Here is a 20,408-nt window from a genome sequence, read left to right as displayed (position 1 = left end):
ACCTTGTTCCAATATCTGTGGTTATCAAACCATTCACTTAAATCATGTACATATTTCTCTTTGGTTTCATTTATCAATGGTTCAATGTCGATAGTTGTTCAGATATTCACTTAAATCAGATACATATTTCTTTTTGGTTTCAGTCTCTTTGCTACAATACCAAACATTCACTCTACACATGCATGTGTGAGCTTTTAGGATAACTCACAATGTAAGATCACACCTTTAAACGAGGGGGCGAGAGGATAGGTAGCTAGAGGGGGGGGGAAGGGGGAAAGAAAGATAGAGGAAGAGAGAGAGGGATGGAGGGTGAGAGGAGCGGGGGAGAAGAGAGAGAGAGGGAGAGTGAGTGGGAGAGAGAGAGAGAGAGAGAGAGAGAGAGAGAGAGAGAGAGAGAGAGAGAGAGAGAGAGAGAGAGAGAGAGAGGGAGGGAGAGAGAGAGCGGGAGAGAGAGAGAGGGAGAGAGAGAGAGAGCGGGAGCAAGAGAGAGAGAGAGAGGGAGAGAGGGAGAGAGAGAGCGGGAGCGAGAGAGAGAGCGAGCGGGAGAGAGAGATGGGGATAGCTTAACTATTCCTCTTTTAGCCAAAGGCCAAACAGTAGTTTAAATACTATTATTACTACTATTACTACTACTATGTGCTATTGAAACAGGTCGTCACGTGTCACCAATGCCAATAGTTCAAAGAGCACCAAAGTCAAACCTACTTTTACCGTACAACCTTGCGGTAGTTTAAGACTGCTCTTGAACTTCATGGGAAATATTCCTTTCCTTGAATCATTTGCTTTTATTAAAACTTCACAAAATGGTGTCTCATTAGCATTCAGCTCTGACTGGTGGTGTATAATGACATGTGCGTCCTGGTGACGCATACTGCAGCCTTCAGACACATTTTCAGGGATAGTGATTACCCTTATTCCATATTTTCGTTTATTTCACATTATAGTCAAACGACCTCACTTCACATTATAATCAAGCGCTCAGGTTTCAGCATTGAATAAACAAGTCAGAATGTACCTTAATATAATAACGTCTTTTATACCCCTGCAGCAAGTATGCGCTGCTGTTAACTGATAACGTGGAAAACGCCCTCTTCCCTTGCGGCCAATGCATATCACAATGTGCGTGCACATAACATATGTTATAATATTCTTACTGACGTTGTTAAACATTCAACTAATTTCACAATTCTTGTTACTCATTTCACCTAACGTTATTTCTAACGATAGTGTTTTCGGTACTTTCCACAGTGTACTGACCTGAAAGCATAGGATATGATCAAGAGGAGTGAAGACATGTGTTGCTCAGTTTACTCCAGAAACTCCTCTGCCGTGAGAGGGCGGAAACCATAGATATCTATATAGAACACTAGATAGCTTAAGGCGGAGTCACCAGCGTCACTGAACCGCCGCCATCTTGCTCGAGTCAGCCTTGAGTGAGGGTGAGTGAGCTGCACAGACAAAAATACTCATAACTCGCTGAAATATTGACGGATTTACAAACGGGTTGGTTTATTACAAGCATTATTAACGTGGCTATGATTCAAGCGGTTTGTTAAAAAAAAAGGAAAAAAAGGAGGCCTTTAACACTTTGAGCGCCACTCACGGCTAATATCGGGTTTACGATTGTGACGTTAAATGCTACGTCACGGCTTTTCTCGGAATTAATTTTACATTTTTTTATTAGCGATCTGAAATCATATTGCATCACGCGAGCCTATCGTTGGAGATCCAGGGGCCGCCGGCGATCAGATGTGAAAAAAGCACCCCCTATCGTCTCCCAGATGGTAAATCACCCTTTTGGAATGGACTCAATGAAAATGGATGGGGAAAAAAATATTCCAGTCCACATTTCACTTCTCACCCATGCAGCCGGAGTTACCAGAGTTCATTCTGGAGCCTCTGAGCCGCGGCGATCATGGGTTATACTGTACACACGTTGAATCAATATACTTATCGATTTTTTCGAATGGTGATCAGGAATTGAAATATACCATTTGGATACCATCTGATGTCAGGTAAGGAATCTATGTTATCAGTGTTAGGATAATCAGACTCGTTTTCATGGAGATATAAGCGTTTCCACTATGTGATATGGCTGTTTCACTGTAAAAGCCATGAGGAAATAATATTATTTTTTATCAGCGCAGGGAACGAGCGTGCGTGCGCACACATATACTATCGACCATCTAGCGTTTATTTGAAAACGATTCATAAATAGACAGACAAATGATAACGTTCTGGAATATTCCAGTAAAAGGCGATTATCAGGGAATGTGTTGTTTTTTCTTCGAAACCGAGTTGTTTTCAAAATGCTATAAAAAGGAAATGAAGCGATAAAAACACAATCTGCTTTGCCAATGTTGACTGGAAAATGATTCTTTGATAAGCGATGGGCAGATTAGACACATAGCATAATTTAAAACATAGATTAGGCGATATTAACAATACATGGGCCGTGGACCGTGGCATCAACGGGGTAAAAAGGAAAACACGGCCCGGCACTGAAAGTGTTAAGTAAAAAAAGTAGACATGAATGTTATCAGTAGCTGAGCTGCCTCAAGCAAGATGGCCGCCCTACGATGACGTCGCTCTACATTGGGCGGCAGCGCGGGTAAGCTATCTAGTGTTCTATATAGATATCTATGGCGGAAACCGTCACCAGGGGGACCTGGCGCATCACCTGAACTACATGGTTCCGCTCTTAACTTCCTGTCTAATCAATTCTCCATCTCACAGTCAATGTGAACTTGGTTAATTATATTAACATATAGCTGGTAATATAAAGTTTACAATAATTCTTCTAATCATGTAAATTAGATATGTACAATTGCAAAAACATATTCTTGAGGATACTACAGATGCACAAATTGCAGGGGTCTCTTTCCCCTGAAATTACATATAACATCTACCTCTATCGGGCAAGCGCTCAGCTTCCCTGCTGAGGCCACTCCACCGAGTGAGTGAATGAATGAATGATTTTATTTCGGTCTTCTTTTACAAAGCAATGTACAGTAGTAGGACATTTATAAGAAAAGAAAGAAAACGACCAAAAAGGTGTAGGCTGAAGCTGAGGCTTATAATGCCTACCCTTTTTACATTACATTAAAAAAAATACATAATTTAGCAAAAACAAAAACAAAAGGTTACAAAAGTGTTCATAGTTTCAGTGTATAAAACTACACTGGCCATAACCCTTATAATCACAGTGGAACTCCCCTTTTCAAATCAGTTTGACTGTCGCTAATGCAGGAACAAACTCTAATCTAAGAATTATAATTCTAAGAATTAATTTTTTCGATAGACTGTACATTTTAAGCTATGTACCGAGGGAATGTCCTGATCCCACAGCCAACGGTAATGCAACAATGCAGAAAGGTTCTAAAGAAAACAAACATCCAATTAAAAATCCAAACAGAACACAATGATTAATTGCATGAGAGATGCTGAGACTTTGGTTGCCTCGTCAACTTTCTGTCTCTTGTCTGAAATGAAAAGAAAATGGCTGCTGTGTTTCTCACTCCAATTACAGGCAGACAAACAAGAGGGTTATGTAATGCTTTTCACACTGGCCCGCCGATACTGACTATACTGTATGCAGGCTAATTTAAAGCGCCAATCCAGGCTTTTTTTTGGTGGGCTCTATTCGCATACTGTACAAGTTTGATTTGTAGATGGAAAGTTTTTTTACTTATGTTATAGATAAACAATTGTATATAGAGTAATCGTTTAAATAAATAGATAAAACATCCACAGAGCTTTTTGAAATGTACAGAATAAAAGTATTGCTTTTCCCCCAAATAAATAATTGATTCATCGTTTAAAAAACTTTGGTGGGTCCAAAATGAATGTTGTTGTTTACATCTTGCAGACATGTGGAATGCACCTGATTGGATACATTACAAGTGGTATGGTGCCTAGTGTGGCATCTAGTGGCTGAATGTTATCTATAACACCTTTTAATAACTCATATTAAAGGTGCAGCAAGTAGGTTTAAAGTATGAAATATTTTTATTATGAATACATAACGTTTTTCATGCTAAATGGAAGAACAATGACACTCTGATCCGATCAATACAGTCTTCTTACCTAGGGATCGGATAGGCATTGGTTTTCGTCACGCTATTTACCTTCTAGAAAGCAATACAAGGATGCACAGTTGGGTTTGGGAACAGGGATTAATGGGGAGCTCCATTCACTCATCCCCTGTTCATCCTGTGGGTGCATCCAGTACAGATGTTGCTTAAAGGAACACACCAACATTTGGGGAAATTAGCTTATCGTTTTCTCCAGAGAGAGACCAGAAGATAGATACCAGTTTCCTCTCTGTGCGTTCAGTAGAAAGCTATCTGGCTGAAAGAAGATGGTACCCCCGTCCTTCTAATGGGCAACTTCAACCTGCCTGACTCATCTCAGTCGGACACAGTGGTCTCCCTCCTACAATCCTTTGACCTGACTCCCACTGTCATGCCTCCAACCCACAAAGCAGGCAACTCCTTGGATCTCATATTTTCCCATAACTCCAGCATCATTAACACCATGGTAACTCCCATGCATGACCATTCCTTCATATCCTTCTCACTAACTCTCATGCTTAACCGAAAGCCCTTCACTCCAACTCTGCGTCTCAGTCAGACGCAACCTGCCCTCCCTATCCCCCTCCACCCTCTCCTCTGACATACTATCTGCTCTACCTTTGAGTGACACCTTATCTGCTCTCCCCCCAGATACGGCAACATCCACCCTCATTTCAGCCCTCTCAACCACCTTCGACAAGCTCTGGCCCCTCGTTGAGAAACCTGCCCCGCCATTCAACCACCCATGAGTCCATGGCTGATGGATGCAGTGAGCGAACAAAGACAGGTCCTGAGAGCAGCTGAGAGGAAGTATAGATAGTCAAGCCTCACTGCTGACATCGCCACATATCACAACCTTTTGTTAACATTCTCCAAAACCATTACTACTGCCAAAGCTTCTTTCTTTCACCATAGGATAGAGGCCTCTGCCAAGAAAATTCGCAAACTGCATGCTACCATGTCCTCCCTCCTCACTCCCCCCAACCACCACCCTCATCTCTCTCTGCCGAAGATTGTGATCTTATTTGAAGAAAAAGTGGAGAACATCCGCAGCTCCTTCTCCCAACCCCCGCCCATTCCAAATACTGAATCGAGAACCTCATCCTTCACTCTGTCATCTTTCTCTCCCATTACAGAAGCTGAGACCCTGACACTGGTAACGTCGAACTGTCCGACTACATGCCAGCTGGATCAGTTACCCTCCCCACTCCTCCAGACATTAGCACCAGACATCCTCCCATTCCTAACTGCAACCATCAACTCCTCCCTCAACTCTGGGGTGTTCAGTTCAGTTCAGTTCTTTTTTATTTCTGGTTTTGGACACATAACAATGGTCATTCCATAAATCGCCTAAGTTTTACCAGCTGCTATTGCAGCATTGTCCAATTGTCCGAAAAGGGCTAGGGAGAAGCACTAGGCTTGTCGGGCCCTACCCCTGAAGACTTACATTTCATTTTTTATAAAAGAAATTGTACACATTACAGTACACACATATAGTACACATTACAGTACACATTACAGTATAGTATTCCTGCAGTATATAATAGTATATAGTACATAATAGTGTATACAACACATAATGTGATATGAGATATATAGTACATGATATATACAATAGTACCATAATATAATAGTATATAGTGTCAGGATGGAGGTAGGTGAGTTCCAATTGTTGTAGGCAATCACAGAGACGGAGAAGGTATACTCTTGAACAGGTTCGACTTTAATAGTAAAGAACACAAAGAGTAATACTAGGATACTATGCCAAAGGCAAAGGAAAGAGAGAATAGATAATGGATCTTAGTGGTGGTCCAGAACTGGAACCGGCCACGTTATCTCCGAACGCCTATAGTGAAGACCTGACGAATGACAAGCAGAGGAAAGGAATGTTAAATAGCCACCAAATACCAACATTCCACACACACCCCCGTGACAGCCAATCAGAAGCCAACCCCTAAGTGACAGCACTAAATGACAGGGAAAAACAAGTGACAGTAGTCAGCAACCAGAATCGCAACAGTATAGTGTAAATATAGTTTAATATAATATTCAACTTGGCGGTTAGGTGGCTTGGCTGGCCGTTCACACTAATACAATTGGCTGTATTAGAGGGTGGGAGAAGCTGGCGGGGTGGGTCCGGGTCGTTGTAAACAGCGACTCCTACAGTTCGGTCGGGGCGCCTGCTAAGCGCGGATAGAACCTGAGTGGGATAGTGTGATCCTTCCACACGCTACGCCCTCTCAGGGAGGATCCGCGCTGCCAGGTGAAAAGAAGCGGTTGATTGGCTGGACGTGTGTCGGAGGAAGCACGTGATAGCCTCCACTCTCCCAGATGATCTGACTGTGGGGGGTAAGTGCGCAGCGACCAGGAAGGGGATTGGGAATTGGCATACGACTAACATTGGGATGGGAGAAAATCGGAGGAAAATGGAGGGGGAAAAAGATCAATAAAAAAAAATATATATATAATATTCAAATTAATTATAATATGATTATATAAAGTAATATGATATAACGTACAATACAGTATAATATGTATTTTGTTATTAATATGCAATTAAAGCTCTTCTTCCCTTCTGTACCTATCGAAAATAGCTTTTTTTGTCTAGATTTGAATTGATTTATGTTTTCACAATATTTTTGTTCATCCTCTAGCCCAGGGGTAGGCATCCCTAGGCACGGGGGCATTTTCATTTTCATTTCATAGGCACAGGGGGCAGCATAAAAAAATAAAATAAAATAAAGAATTATATATATATATATATATATATATATATATATATATATATATATATATTTTTTTTTTTGCTTTGAAATATTATAGTGAAATATTTTGCACTGTTGTCGCATTTATCTTGTTGAAATCCTCCCACAGATTCTTTTTACTACCACATATTTAATTGAGACCCTTTATTTGTTTATTATTTCAATTTAGCTGGAAATACATTGCTACATCATTCAGTAACATTTGCAGAGCCTTATAACAAAAACATTATTACGGTCACTGTTCTGCCTCCCAGGCAGCTTATTTTTTTTGTATCCACTTTTTTCTCCCATTTTCTATATTTTCTCCCATCCCAATTTCGTATCATCCAATTCAACCCTCCCCTGTCACGAACGCTGTTTCTTGCCTCCCACAAGCCGGCTGCAATGTGGACTAAGTCATACATAGCACAAGTCCCCTCCGGTACTTGAGGTAACAGCAGTCGCATCTTTTCACCTGCGCAGCTCGATCCCTCAGTGGCGAGGAGTAACGCGTGGGAGGCTCACGCTGCCCCCGACACTTCCTGATTCTACTGCGCAGGCGCACCAACCGACCTGTAGGAGTCGCTGTCCACAACGCCCGATCCCCACCCATCAGTTTCCCACCCCCTAATACGGCCAATGTGTATTAGTATGAACGACCAGCTAAACTGAAAGCAATGTGGAGCAACAGGCGAGCCCAGCGTCTCTGCATTCGTGGCGAGCGCCTTACCCACTACGCCACGTAGCCGCCCCTCCCAGGCAGCTTATATGGTTTTGATTTGCTTTGGCACCACCTGTTGGTTGAACGTGGTATATACAGGAAGTAGGGCCTCATGGTCAAACAGGAAGTGGTATCGCACAGATAAACAGGAAGTGGGACCTGTAGCTCCCTAGTGAGAGATCTCATTATGAACAACATGCTGTTCTTATCTATTGTAATCCTTTGATTTGCCCCATCGTAAGCATTGTCTGTAAGTAATCCTTTATTGTTTGCAAGGTTATCTTTCAGTTTTGAAGCATATTGTTGTCGATGGGATGTTTTTATGTTTGTATTTAATCACTGGTAATGCACCAGTAACACAATGCATGTTATTCTTGTTTCAGTTTTACTCCTATCCTAGCAACATGTCAACAAGAACTACATTAAACAAGGAAGCTACGTTTGACTCTTGTGTTGCTTATTGAAGAGTTTGGCTGGCCGTCTACCTTTGATTAAAAACATCATTGGGAGGACAGCACAGTAAAAAGACAAGCGACCAGCTGGTGCAATGCCACCCTTCAACAGATCAACCCTCAGCATGTTAAACAACATGACGGACCCTGCCAGGGAGAGCGGCAGGGCCTCTCGGGTCGGCGCAAGCAGTGACGGCACACCTACATATTCAGCCTACACCACAAGGGCCCGTGCAAGGGCAGAGGCAGCACGTGCAAGGCCAGAGGCAGGACGTGTACGTGCATCATCATTCGCAGTGGAAGAGGCTAAATTAAAATATGAGCTGAGGGAATTGAGACAAAAATATGAGCTGGCCAAGGCGAGACTGGACGCTGAAGCTTTGGCCATCCAAAGAGAGGCAGCCGCCGCTATAGCACAGGCAGAGGTATTGGAGGCAGCCGAACAACAGGATAGAACACCGCTACGCAAAGGCAGGAAGACGTCCTTAAGGAGAGACATTGACGACCGCACAAGTGCCTATGTAAAATAACAGAATGAGTCACATAAAACCCCGCCCCTTTGCCTATTCGACCAGATGGCAGTCTAATCGAATGGGGAACTGCACATGGGGATTTGCAACCTAACACCCCTGCCGTCTCAGGACACGTCCCCGCTGGCTCAGGACACGCCCCCGCTGTCTCAGGACACGCCCCTGCTGTCTCAGGACACGTCCCTGCTGTCTCAGGACACGTCCCTGCTGTCTCATGACACGTCCCTGCTGTCTCAGGACACGCCCCTGCTGTCTCAGGACACGCCCCTGCTGTCTCAGGACACACCCCGCTGTCTCAGGACACGTCCCCGCTGGCTCAGGACACGTCCCTGCTGTCTCAGGACACGCCCCCGTCGTCTCAGGACACCCCCGCTGTCTCAGGACACGCCCCCGCTGTCTCATGACACGTCCCCGCTGTCTCAGGACACGCCCCCGCTGTCTCAGGACACGCCCCTGCCGTCTCAGGACACGCCCCTGCCATCTCAGGACACGCCCCTGCAGTCTCAGGACACGCCCCTGCCGTCTCAGGACACCCCCCTGCTGTCTCAGGACACGCCCCTGCAGTCTCAGGACACGCCCCTGCCGTCTCAGGACACGCCCCTGCCGTCTCAGGACACCCCCCTGCTGTCTCAGGACACGCCCCGCTATCTCAGGACACGCCCCTGCGGTCTCCGGACACGCCCCTGCTGTCTCCGGACGCGCCCCTGCTGTCTCCAGACACGCCCCCACTGTCTCCGGACACTCCCCTGCCATCTCCGGACACGCCCCTGCTGACCCCGGACACTCCCCTGCTGTCTCCGGACACGCCCCTGCTGTCTCCGGACACGCCCCTGCTGTCTCCGGACACTCCCCTGCTGTCTCCGGACACGCCCCTGCCATCTCCGGACACTCCCCTGCCGTCCCCAGACACTCCCCTGCTGTCTCCGGACACGCCCCTGCTGTCCCCGGACACTCCCCTGCTGTATCCGGACACGCCCCTGCCATCTCCGGACACTCCCCTGCTGTCTCCGGATACTCCCCTGCTGTCTCCGGACATGCCCCTGTCGTCTCCGGACACTCCCCTGCTGTCTCCGGACATGCCCCTGTCGTCTCCGGACACTCCCCTGCCGTCTCCGGACACGCCCCTGCCGTCTCAGGACACTCCCCCTCCCCTGCTTCAGGACACCCTTCCAACTTCACAGACCTGAAAGAGAGAACGCGGCACGGCGGGGAGCAACAGAACGGCCTGATCAGTGCACACAAATCCAACTCGGAGAGAGTTACAGAGGACAACCTGGGTCGCAGTGTGTGCCAAACAACTGCTAACGACAACAGGCTTGCCTTATCCATAGAAGATACCGTCACTTTAAATATTATGGTTATTATTATATTATCAGAGACGTACAGGGATGAGAGGAACAGCTGGGGTCCCCGACTACCCTTCAAGATGCCACGAAGACGACTCCCAAACAACCGCAAGCAGGCACTCAATCGCCCTACTTCACTGTGTCGAACCTTCGACAGGAAACCTGGAGATTTCTCAGACAAGGACCTCCACCAAAGCCAATGGAGACAGGTGCAAGCCCTTGCCAGCACATTCTGGACCCGCTGGAGACATGAGTACCTCCCGACACTGCAGAGTCATCGCAAGTGGGTCGAAGATCACTGCAACTTACAGGAAGGCGACGTTGTGCCGTTGAAAGACAGCCAAGTTGCAAGGAACGAGTGGCCTGTGGCACTGGAAATTTCCACCTTCCACTTCCACCTTCCCAAGCCAGGACGGAAAGGTGCGTAAGGTCGAAGTAAAGACCACAGCTCAAGGAAGTTCAAAGACATTCCCGAGACCCGTTTCAGAAATCGTTCTTCTTTTGCCTAAAGAGGACTGAAGTTAAGTTAATGTGTACTATAGCGTACACATTTAATGCAGGGAGTGTTCTGCCTCCCAGGCAGTTTATATGGTTTTGATTTGCTTTGGCACCACCTGTTGGTCGAACGTGGTATATACAGGAAGTAGGGCCTCATGGTCAAACAGGAAGTGGTATCGCACAGATAAACAGGAAGTGGGACCTGCAGCTCCCTAGTGAGAGATCTCATTATGAACAACATGCTGTTCTTATCTATTGTAATCCTTTGATTTGCCCCATCGTAAGCATTGTCTGTAAGTAATCCTTTATTGTTTGCAAGGTTATCTTTCAGTTTTGAAGCATATTGTTGTCGATGGGATGTTTTTATGTTTGTATTTAATATATTTATATATTTAATATACTGGTAATACATGCCAATGGCTGATAGTTATGTGACATGTTAGCACAGCATGCCTCAGCAGTATATAGCTTACATTTGTTACAGTATGAACAGGTTTTGTAATTCTGGATTTACATATAATTATTTAGTAAACATACTGTATGTCTATACATTTCTACGTGCACCAGTAACACAATGCATGTTATTCTTGTTTCAGTTTTACTCCTATCCTAGCAACATGTCAACAAGAACTACATTAAACAAGGAAGCTACGTTTGACTCTTGTGTTGCTTATTGAAGAGTTTGGCTGGCCGTCTACCTTTGATTAAAAACATCATTGGGAGGACAGCACAGTCACCATTGTGACCAGTGGGATTAACACTTTCAGTGCCACGAGGTGGCGCCAGAGTTAGCGCTTCAATGCCACCATCGGCGCCAATGTTACGCTTAATATCGCCTAATCTATGTTTTAAATTATGGCTATGTGTCTAATCTGCCCGTCGCTTATCAAAGAATCCTTTTCCAGTCAGTGCTGTCAAGGCAGATTGGTTTTTTATCGCTTCATTTCCATTTGAGAGCATTTTGAAAAGCACCCGTTTTGAGGTAAAAAAAAAGTCCATTCTGGACCATTCTATGATAATCAAAAAAAAATCCATTCTGGACCATTCTATGATAATCGTCTTTTACTGGAATATTCCAGAACGTTGATATTTGTCGGCCTATTTATGAATCGTTTTCAAATAAACGCTAGATGATCAATATTATACGTGCACGCAAGCACATTCGAGCCGCGCACGGATAATCGCTGTGTTCATTTCCTCTTGGACTTTTACAGTGAAACCGAAAGAGCCCATTTCACAAAACAGCTTATATCAAAATAAGTCTGATTATCCTAACACTGATAACATAGATTCCTTATCTGACATCAGATGGTATCCAACTGGTATATTCCAATTCCTGATCACCATTCGAAAAAATCGATAAGTGTATGGATCCAACGTGTGTACAGTGCAGTACATGATTCCGTGGGTCTCAGAGGCTCCAGAATGAACTGTGATAACCCCGGCTGCATCAGTGGACTGGAAAATGTGGAGTACAGGATTTTTTTCCCCATCCATTTTCATTGAGTCCATTCCAAAATCCCTTATGTCATCTGGGAGACGATAGGGGGTGCTTTTTTCCACATCTGATCGCCGGCGGCGCTCGGGTATACTAGGGTAGGCTCGCGTGATGCAATATGATTTCAGATCGCTAAAAAAAAAAATCAGAGAAATCTCGTGAGTGGCTTTCAACGAGATATGAATAATTCCGAGATATCTCGTGAGTGGCAGTGAAAGTGTTAATCAACACATTTTATTATTTATTTTTCTATTTCATTGAACATTGCACATGTTAAAAGCCATTTTTTTACTCAAAATGTGAGTATTACCAAGTCAACTTGTGTTCTTAAAACAATGACAATAAACATAGTTTTATTAGGTTGAAATAATGTGGTTGTGTACTTATTTTTCTGTTAACTTATTATGGATTGAAAACTGAAAACCTTAATGCACAGTAACTGAACTCAATATTTTAAAGTTCTGGTAACTTATTATTATAATTTTTTTTACAGTGTAGTCTTGCGATCAATCAAAACTTATTTACACGATATACCTCACATTCACCCTCCATTCACATCCTGGTGTTCTCCTGGTGTTCTCCATTAGGCCTGTAGGTGGAGCTATGACAGCACACGTACAGTACACACACCGATGGTGTGTGATGTGTCCAAAAATGAATGGGCAAATGTGAGTGAAATGGTCGCACTGTATGCAGCTGTTTGTCTGCAGCTGTTTGTCTGCATTGCATTCCCGCCCCCCCCCCCCCCCCCCCCAACTCAGATGTACCATCATAATAATATTGTTAATAATAACAATAATGATGTAATAATGTAAAAATACCTGATTATGAGAAAGAAATGTACGATGCATGGAATATTGTTGAGGCACACTAGTTACAACTATATTTCAAACAGGCACTCCATGTCAAAAAGGTTGCTGACCCCTTCTATAGCCCATTCCACAGGGTGGCTCCGTAGGAGGAGATACACATTATTTTCAGGTTGGTTTTCATCACAGGTTTTTTGAAGTTAAATGGTCCTCTTTATCCAGAAATTTACTTCTTACATTTACCGGTAACGTCACAGTGACCAATTGCAGTCACTCTTATTGTCTGGGACCAAATACGGCCACGCCCCACTCCCAGTAAAAAGTGGGAATCTCTAGAATGGGTTTGGGGCGACGCTTGTATACGGAAGTGGCTCTCAAGGTGACGATTAGACAACACTTTCTGTTGTCAGCAGATGGCAGCATTGGTTTAAAAAAAACACTGCATTTCCCAAGAGCGTTAGCACAGGTCGCAGGTCACTGGGATGTGTCTATATTCTTCTACGTGATCTGAACAGCGGTAAACTAATACTGCGACCTCGGTATAGCGACCGCGAATGGTCAACTAATTATCTTACCAAAAGTGCGCTGGTAGCGTTACATATGTTGTCTAAAGGGGGACATATGGTACAATTTAAGATTCTAATGATAATCGGCATATAAAGGACAACATAGAGCATCGTTAATTTGTAAGAAACCTCAATGAAAACGGCGCAGGGTGCTATTGTTATGAAAATGTGATAGAATCCTATAAAAATGTGGACGCATTTGGTTTACGTTCCGTTAATTGATTATTTCTTGCTTTGTACATAACTTGCAGAGTTTTAAAGTTTACCATATCAATCAAAATGTGTGATTGTAGAAACAGTGCGTGTGTGTGGTCCCGATATCCTGCATTGTTTATTACTCTTATTGCTCTTTTTTGTAGGATAGTCAATGTATTTATGGTTGTTTTGTATGTGTTACCCCATACCTCTGTGCACTGTGCAGTAATGCGGGTAAGGCAAGATCATTGCACAGTACAGTATGCAATGAGTTGGGATTGAGTACATGTCTCACCTTACTAATAATTGAGATGCTCTTTGCCATCTTAGCCCTCACATTATTCTATATGTGGTTTCCAGCAGACTCCCACCCGTTCAGGGTATCTTTCATCAGCGGTGCCTGCGGAAGACACACAGCATCATCAAGGACCACAGCCACCCAGCAGCCGACTGTTCTCCCTGTCACCATTTGGCAGACAATACAGGAGCGTTTACACACAACTCCTCATTGTCATACAGTATATGTATATCTTTTTAATTTTTATATTTTATTTCTGATCCCACTCACTCATACTGTATCTCATTTCGTTCACTCATCCCTTTTACTTTTACACACAATTTCCAAATTCCAATGTATATATTGTTATATATTTTACTTATGTTATTCCATTTTAATTTACTTTTAATCTTATTCTACCTTTATATAACATTCATGATATGACTAATAAAGAACCTTGTGTTAACATACATATGACTAATAAAGAAACGTTAGGTTATAACTATAACCAAGTTCTGTTAACACTAGTGAACGCTCAGCGTCTCATGCATAATCTCGCTTCAGCGTATGCACACTGAATACATTTCAAATGTACCTTTAAATGCCAGCATTCATCTGGCCACACCCCCATCCGCCTACCTACATAAGCCGGGATGGGCCACACACTCATCTCCTTCCCAACAAATTTCATCACAATGAAAAATCAAGGGCCTGCAGCAGCGTCTAGACGCTGAGCGTTCACTAGTGTTAACAGAACTTGGTTATAGTTATAACCTAACGTTCTGTGCCACACTAGCTCACGCTCAGCGTCTCATGCATAATAGGAGCTGAGCGGGAGCTAGAAGCTCGACAAATGTACCCTGCTGAGGCCCCCCACAACCATCAGACCAGGGAGGGCCGAGCCCCCCCGACCCACCCTAATGGAGGGCACCCCCCCTATTGGTGGCTTCACGGGAGGGCGACGGACCCGACCGTGCGAAGAGGCACTCAAGCAACTCAACGCACAGGGTGAGCAGACCGTGGCTTGACCCCACGACTACACACACGCACAACCCGCATGCCACCCGGGAACGAACGGAGGAACAACCTCGTTACTGCCCCCAGAATCACGGGGTCAAGGGCAAACCCAACCCCGTGGCAAGGCCGTAGCAGCGGAGCGCGAAGGAAGACCCAGACCCACCAAAAGGACTGGACTCCCTGGAATGGGGGCCCGGAGAAGTCCATGATGCCAGCATCAAGACCCCACCAGGTGGGCACGTAGTGCCCCACCCCCCACATCGCCAGAGTATTCGGACAAAGGCCCCTCAGTTACTGCACCTGGTATTCCCAGGCGGTATCCCATCCAAGTACCAACCAGGCCAGAACCTGCTTAGCTTCCGAGATCGGACGAGATCGGGCGTGTTCAGGTTGGTATGGCCGTAAGCCGAGCGGGCCCTGTCCCCCCAAAAGTACACCGCCTGGCACACTGACCCTGCAGAACAGGCAGTCAGCACGGCCGTAAGCACACAAAAAAGGTTAACCAACGGAAGCAGGCAGCGCACCGGGGAAAAACCAGGCAACAGGCTGTTAACCCTAGCCTGGAGACTGCGGACGAGACAGGCGCCAGAGGGGACAGCTGAACACAGCCGCCCCGGCGGAAGGGGCGTATGCTGGCGTCGTTGCATGACCAAGCCTCCATTTAAAAAACCCCACCCAGAGGGGTTGAGGCAGAGAAGGCTGACACGATTGGCAGACGTCATGAACGTGCAGGGGCACCCTCAACCGGTGAACCCGAGAGTTGACACTGCTCCAACACACCAGGGAATCAACCACCTTGGCGTTACCCAATGCGGTGGTTGTTCCTATAACCCCTCAAGAAAAAACTCCAAAACACACCTGCGGGTATACACCGGCTATACCGCAGTACAAGTGTCTCAGTTGACGCAACCTCGCCGTCCTGGCTCAGGGCAGGGTCGACGAAACATCCCCTGTCAAGGATGACGTCGTAGTCAAGAGTGCAAAACATGTTAAAATCAAAGCACGTTCAACAGAATAGCATCAAGCTAACGGCCGCTCCAACCGTTCGGGCGCTACTGCCCCTGCTCGCGAGACGCCGAGCTAACGGCGCACGCGACCAGAAGCGAGCTCACGGCGGCGCGCGAGAAGCTAAAGCTACCCCGCGCCAGGCCATGGCCTATAGCAGCAAGCTAACGTTTACCTAGTGATCACGACATGCTAGCACCGCAGCTAACAGCTGACTGGCTAACAGTAGGCCCAACCTGAGCAGGCCATGCAGCGATCCCAGCAGGCTAACGCAGCACTAACAGCTGACTGGCTAACCGTAAGCTAAGCAGCTATCACCTGAACATGTATACAATGACATAACACTCACCCAGACAGGCCGCCGTTCTGAACCTCTCCTCACTTTTTTAGAGAAAAGAGAAACAAGATGTCCACACTGCTTTACAACGGTGATTTTACCAACACCCGACGGAATCAGCACAATACCAAACTGGCCTGTGTAGCTGACTTGAACATGGATCTGCCGCTATCGCACATCCATGCACATATCCCCTCGTGAAGGAATACTCTCATTTGGATATGAAAGAAGGGGCTTAACACGGGACAGAGGGAAAACCACTCGTCCAGAAAACACAGGGATCACCAGTGTTAATGGTCGCGGCCCACTAGTTAACTAAAATGGCTTCAGACCAAGGTCTCCTGTCGTCTAGGAGACTGAACAAAGGACCCTAGCCTCGGCCCGGTTTTCATAACATTGTCAATTAGTCCCCATAGCACTAACAGACAAGTGGAGCCTGCCAGCAAAAACACTACTCACCCAACCTGGAACGCACCGCTTCTCACAACAGCGGCGCGCCACTACAGTCCCTGCACCGCCGGAGGGTTTCACTCCGTCCAGCCGCATCAAAGAAGACTGTAGCTGGGAGGTATGTAGCGGCGTGAACCCCCAATACGAAACCGGTGGAGTTTGTGGAATGATCACCATCTTCCAGACACTCCAGTACGAAGACAATATCGCCGTATTTTCTCGTTTTAAAATAGTGAGAGAGAAAATAAAGATATGATGTCAACGTATTCTCCTTATTCTTCCTTTCCTTAGAGCAATACTTTCTCCACGTCAAGTGGGCATATAGCAACACGTTGCTTGTGATGAAATTTGCGAAGGAGATGAGTGTGTGGCCCATCCCGGCTTATGTAGGTAGGCGAATGGGTGTGTGGCCAGATGAATGCTGGCATTTAAAGGTACATTTGAAATTTATTCAGTGTGCATACGCTGAAGCGAGATTATGCATGAGACGCTGAGCGTGAGCTAGTGTGGCACAGAACTTGTGTTAACATACATAATATAAAGAACCTTGTGTTAACCTTCCTGCAACCCACTAAAACACTGCACACGTTGACCCCTTTGGGACGTTTTCTGTCCCATGTACTTTACATGTAATATATATATATTTACTTATGAATGTATTTAAAAAAAAAATGTATGAATAACGTTATTAACTTCAGTCCTCAACATACATATAAAATATTCATACATTTTCAGGATTTTAACCCCACTAGACAAAAAACACTAAGGGTTCATTATTTTCCATCCCATAAATGCTAATGCCATTTTTTTTGGGGTGGGATTATGAGAGCCTGGAGTGTCGAAGATTGGCAAAAAAAATAAGTTTGATACATAAAAATGTTTTGTGCAGTGACACAGTGTATAAAACACTGCACATGTTGACCCCTTTGGTCAAAAAACATCCCTATTGACTCCCATGTTAAACACGTTTTTTTAAAACGACACCATTGCAGATTGAATTTAGATTTTTATAATTTTTTTCATCTAGGCCCCTTTATGGGCATTTATGCATGATTATAAAAAAAATTCAAGATGGCCGCATTGCGTCATCTATTTCCGGCGGCCACAGCTTGTGTGTTTACTGCTTATATCCTGCAATGCCGTTCAAAAAATATTTTTATCTAAAATGATTTGAGAATGTTTTATGGAGGTGTGTTGTCTTAGTGTGGTGTGCATGTGTGTGTTGATAAATTGATGTGTGTGCATGTGGTCATTTGCAGCCATTATGTGAAAATGGCTAGTACACAGGCGTCGTTTTCAAAAAACGTGTTTAACATGGGAGTCAATAGGGACGTTTTTTGACAAAAAGGGGTCAACGTGTGCTGTGTTTTTTTGCCGGGCAAACTATAGAGTTAAAAAAAAAGTAAAAATGCAGACTTCATCTTTTGCCCCAGAAAAACTGCCTGACTTAATTTCAGGGGATATGCATTAAATCAAGACAAGGTTATCCCAAGTACAGTATGTACAGTATCTACAGTTGGGAAGTTTTTTGTCCCAGGGGTGCAGGAAGGTTGACTAATAAAGAACCTTGTGTTAACATATGACTAATAAAGAAAATTGTGTTAACATACATGACGAATAAAGAACCTTGTAACACATACATATGAATAATAAAGAACCTTGTGTTAACATATGACTAATAAAAAACCTTGTGTTATCATATATGACTAATAAATAACCTTGTGTTAACATACAACGAATAAATAACCTTGTGTTAACATACATGAACTTGAAAGTCGTCATATTTAACATTAACACACAGAAGTACAGAATACTTTCAAACAGTAAGAAGCATTTTGTATGAAAGTATTCTGTACTTCTGTATGACAACTATTAAAGAACTTGAGAACTTGAACATATTTAACATTAACACACAGCTTAATGAGAACCAACTAATAGCAATAATATGAATAATACATATTAAATATGAATAAATAAACAAGAGTGCAAGAGTTCTTGTGGTGTTTATCCAGTATAAAGGTATTAAAGCCTGCATGGCGTGTATTTAGTATTGGCTCAGTGTATTGTGAAACACTGGCAACATGTTAAAGGGAACACCACCTGAATTACTGTTATTTCCATGGCCTATAAGAAAGTTCAATCAATAATATGTGTGAACATGAGCTACTCTCTCATGAACCCAGAAACCAGATAAGTATGACTCAAACTTGTGATGTCATCAGGTATAAAGTCTGGAACTGCTCCATAGACAATGATTGGGAGATGATTGTGGACCCACACTCTACCATGCTGCACTGAGTTATATCAAACGCACCCTATAGGACTCATCATTGCACACTGTATAGCCTAACTGGATGGTCCTCACTTACTATGCGTAGGATGCAGCACTGGTTTCTTTTATTGTATAAAGCCATTTTAGGCAAACTACCACTGTATATGTGCCAGATTTTACCAGTTTGTGACTCTTAAAACCTCAGGTACCTGCTGTGCGGACTGAGGCTGGAAAAAGGAGTCTTTTTTATTTTGGTCCTTGGTCTTGGAATGACCTTCAGTCAAGCCTCAAACTGATGGCACTTGTTCCTTTAGCCAGTTTTAAACGGATGTCATCTGAGGTCCTTACCACCAGCTGCTCATGTAGTAATAAGTAACGTACCTTGGTTTTTTATTGTTCCAAATGTGCACAATGTAGTGATTGCTTTTTGTTGTGTTGTTCTCTGTGTTTTATATGTTTTTGTTGTGTTTACCATTGTGTAAATGTTGCCGCTTTCTTGGCCAAGTCAGCATTGTAAATGAGATTTTGTCTCAATGCTTTTTTATCTGGTTAAATAAAGGTTAAATAAAAAACAAAACAGAATGTTTGTTTGAGTTTTTATACTCAAATTAACTTAATTCTCAAGTAGTGTTCTCAGTTCTGAAACATAACATGTACCTGTATCAACAGAACACCCCCCTGGGTGTCATGTTTACCATCTAACCCAATTCATCGTCTATGGAGCAGCTTCAGACTTTATACTTGATGACGTCACAAGTTTGAGTTTTAGCGCTCTAGTTTTTTGGATTTGGTAGAGTTTTCACTAATATTACTGTCTTAGACCACAGGAATAACATGTATGACTTCTTAAATTGGACGTAGTTCCCCTCTAAGTTAAAGTAGCCTTCATCAGTGAGGGGAATTGGTAAATGCAATCAAATCAATGGGTTGTTTCACATGCACATGAATATTCTGGATACTAGCCAATATCCCGGTTAAGGACTTGGATAAGGTGTTTATATATCCTCTATACGTGAGGACATGGGATATTGGCAGCATTACTGTGGGAATGGAACTCACAGACTGCAAAACCCGACCAATAACAATTGTGATAAGGTGCTTACATGGCTCAGTAACCCAGCTAATATCAATACATCCCAGGAACCAGATTAAGGGTTTCTCATGGGACATGATTTTATGCAGACTATTATCAAATCTGCAAATGGCACCTTAAAATAAACATTCCGACTGTCAGATTGCTTTCATGTGAATGCACTGTGGGATACAGTAGATATACTATAGATAAAGTGTATGTAGACTAATCATTTAAAGAAAAATAATACATCCACAGGGATTTCAGAAAGGTGCAGAATAAAAGTATTGCTTTTCCCCCCCAAATCAATTATTGATTTATCATAAAAATGTTGACTGGTCCAAAATTTATGTTGTTTACATGTTGCGTGCATGTATCCCATTCCTACTTCCCTGCTAGTTGAGACACGCCGACATGCTGGTGCTAGAGCACCTTTAAGTGCTTTTTGTAGACTGAAATGTGGCCCCATTTACATTGATTTCGTGGCTCCTCTATAGCAGGAGCTGGGTGTCCAGTGAGAAGCACAGCAAGGGTTAATATGATATT

The sequence above is a fragment of the Notolepis coatsorum genome (genome assembly GCF_963971535.1).
Source record: "Notolepis coatsorum genome assembly, chromosome: 4".
Lineage (NCBI taxonomy): Eukaryota > Metazoa > Chordata > Actinopteri > Aulopiformes > Paralepididae > Notolepis > Notolepis coatsorum.
Note: the sequence above shows the minus strand (reverse complement) of the source record.